The sequence below is a fragment of the Etheostoma spectabile genome, chromosome 23, assembly GCF_008692095.1.
Source record: "Etheostoma spectabile isolate EspeVRDwgs_2016 chromosome 23, UIUC_Espe_1.0, whole genome shotgun sequence".
NCBI classification, from domain to species: Eukaryota; Metazoa; Chordata; class Actinopteri; order Perciformes; family Percidae; genus Etheostoma; species Etheostoma spectabile.
This window is the reverse complement of record NC_045755.1, coordinates 18,839,911-18,843,218: the sequence shown is the minus strand read 5'-3', so window position 1 is coordinate 18,843,218 and position 3,308 is coordinate 18,839,911. Positions and strand designations below refer to the sequence as shown.

At 44.2% G+C, this 3,308-nt stretch overlaps 2 long non-coding RNA genes across 2 annotated transcripts in view; one reads left to right on the top strand and one right to left on the bottom strand.

The window, feature by feature from the left end:
* LOC116673268 (uncharacterized) overlaps positions 1-3,308 on the bottom strand; it is a 15,430-nt gene that overhangs the window by 703 nt on the left and 11,419 nt on the right. The gene's annotated exons all lie outside the window — the stretch shown is intronic.
* LOC116673269 (uncharacterized) overlaps positions 1-3,308 on the top strand; it is a 20,988-nt gene that overhangs the window by 16,706 nt on the left and 974 nt on the right. The gene's annotated exons all lie outside the window — the stretch shown is intronic.

Below are 3,308 nucleotides of genomic sequence, written 5' to 3'. Positions count from 1 at the left end.
CCCCCACCCCGTGTGGACTAAATCTGACCATGAAAGCAGGGAGAGAGAGAGAGAGAGAGAGAGAGACCCTCAGATGAGCTGCAGTGATCCATCCAATCCGTTTGAAGTCTATATCCTCCAAAAATGGGATCTATCAGGGGCTTGAGTTTGGATTCAACAGGAAAGGCAGGAGGATAGATACTGTACGAGGAGAGGGAGGGGGAAAAATAGATTTCAGAAAGGGAAAAAAAATAAATGTGTGGCTTTATGTTTGGGCCTGTCTCTGTTTTGGTAAGCGAGGTCACAAGAAGAAGGGGAAGAGTACATCTGTCTGCTCCTTCAGAGACGGACTGGCCTCTGTCTTCTCTATCCCTCGCTCTGTTTTTAAAGCCTGGCAGTATCACATGATAAGAGTGCTGCTTTCAAGAGCTTTTAGAAGAAGAAGAGAAAAAAAGGACACTTTCTCTTCCTCTCTTGTTTTTTTTTATCAGCACTGAGCGTCCTGTTCCTTCCCCCACCCTCCCTTTGGCAATCAAATGGTTGGTATTCTGGTAACACTTTATAAAATCACGATGGAATGGTGAATTGATACTTAAATAAAGTTAGTTGTTTTAGTGTAGTTATATTATTATAGATATTCTTCCCTCTGCAACTCAAACTGATAACACACTATGTTCACCGCATCTGAAAATAAACTGAAATCAGTTTCTGAAGCTGATCCTGAATGTTTTTAGCACCCGATATATTGCATATTTATATTTGACAATTTCCTGGTAACAAATGTGCTAAAACGTAAAAAATCACCTAAATCGGACTGGATTAGGGTGGCATCTAAATCATGGTTGCAGCTGTCGCCGTGGTCCTGCTCATCACCCTGCTACACCCTGTAGTGCCCTGCTACACCCTGCTACACCCTGCTACACCTTGCAGTGCCCTCCTTTGCCCTGCCACACCCTGTAGTGCCCTGCTACACCCTGCTATGTCCTGCTACGCCCTGCAAGACCCTGTAGTGCCCTGCTACACCCTGCTATGTCCTGCTATGCCCTGTTACACCCTGCAGTGCCCTGCTACACCCAGCTATGTCCTGCTACGCACTGCAGTGCACTGCTACACCCTGCTATGTCCTGCTACGCACTGCAGTGCCCTGCTACACCCTGCTATGTCCTGCTACGCCCGGTTACACCCTGCAGTGCCCTACTACACCCTGCTATGTCCTGCTACGCCCGGTTACACCCTGCAGTGCCCTGCTACACCCAGCTATGTCCTGCAACGCACTGCAGTGCACTGTAGAGTGCGGATCGGGCCGGATTTTTCTGTCCGAGCCCGGCCCGCGTCCGACAGAGCAGTAACCGAACCGACCCGAGCCCGACAGGCATTAAGATATTTATGTCCGAGCCCGACCGAGCCCGACACAGTTAAAATCGCATTTGTTTCTCATACTAATGACACATGTACGTTTGTTTTGAGGAAAGCCCTTTATTAAGCAATTGTAGGAAGGCATCGGAAATGTCAACAGATGAGCGCATCAGCACACGGGGCAACAAGCGCCATTACCTACATAATAAGCTGTTTTAAATTCTAAATGTTCAACGCCTTATCGCGCTGATGTGAACGAGCCCGACCGACACCCGAGCATCCTTTCTAAAAATCTGTCCGAACCCGGCCCGACCCGTCGGGTACCGTCGGGTCCCGTCGGGCTCGGGTCGGGTATCCATCCTCTAGTGCACTGCTACACCCTGCTATGTCCGGCTACGCCCTGTGCCATGAACTCCTATTTCTAGTCATAGTTCCATTATATTTATTTTTACTATAAATGCCACTGCTCATCACACCCCAACCGGCACCGTCAGACACCACCTACCAAGAACCTGGGTCTGTCTGAGGTTTCTCCCTAAAAGAAAGTTTATCTCACCACTCAAGGTTTCTCCCTAAAAGGAAGTTCTTCCTCGCCACTGTCGGACTAAATGCTTGCTCTCAGGGGAATAACTGGAATCTTTGGGTCTTTGTAAATTAGAGTTAAATTAGAATTAAATTAGAGTCTAGTCTAGGCCTACTCTATATTTAAAGTGTCTTGAGATAACTTTTGTTATGATTTGATATTATAAATCAAATTGAATTGCAGTGAAATTGAATTAAATCATTACATCTGTTTATGCCGATTTGCATGGAGTGCAATGCAAATGTTGCATTACAATCTAACAAAATCAAAGCCATCCGTTACTTAAGATCCCTATTAGGCGTTACTTCTGCTAAATATTTACAAAAAACATTTTTTTTAAAAACATGTTAACTCATTATTAGTAATGCCCCAATGTATTTACTTATTTTTAAGAGGTTGTTGTTCCACACATCATAACTTTATAGTAAGTTTTTGTTAATCATTACTAAATGGTTTATCAACCTTTAACAAATCCTTTGTAACCCATCAAGACATCATTCGGACGGCTATTATAAACTCCAACAAGTGATTATAACACCTTGTTAATGCTTGGATAATCAGTACGTTACAGAGAAATGAAGGCTGCTCTGAGGTCAGCTCCAATACTGTGCGCCCAGATCAACTAAAAGGAGAACTGGCTCCCCCACGCCTGACCCACAGTCAGTTCATCAAATATTAATGCTGAGTGTGGCATTCCTGGGAGCGTAGCCCGACCCAAATACAATTACAAGCAATAAACAGCGGTCCTGTTTTAATCACAAGAGCAACGTTTACATGATTAATGCAATACAGTCCAATCTCATATCGCTGTTATGAGCTCAAGCTGAGAGCATAGGGCCAATGTTGTGATTATGCACATGATTATGTTGATTTTTCATATTAACTCTTTTCATTTGCTTTCATCACGGACTCCGGGATTTTCAGTGTAGGTGACATGGTTTGGGTCCGCAGACGGAGCTCACTGAAACGCGGCCAACTTGGAATTAAATTCAGGGCAGGTTTGAAGCCTTCCCAAAATCTGCCTGTGTTTCGTTCTCCAACGTTCCTGCACAAAAGACATAAAATATGCTGCTAATTCTGCTTTTTTTTAAAAAGCCCCTATCCAAACCTCCATAGCCAATATATCATATCTCCGAATCTCCATTCAGCTAAAATTTCCTTAACATGCATCAAGACAAGGGTCAAGAAGAGGTGAGGAGGGGATCAGCTCAGACAAGTTTTTCCAAATACTTTTTTATTAGTGCCCTGACCGTAAGGGGAAACTATGACATTTACTGGCAAAGAAGAAGAGAGACAGCTGGACTGAGATCTCTACTAACTTTTCCAGAGCTGTATCAAAATGTAATTGAAGAAACCAAGAGAGAGAGAGAGAGAGAGAGAGAGAGAGAGA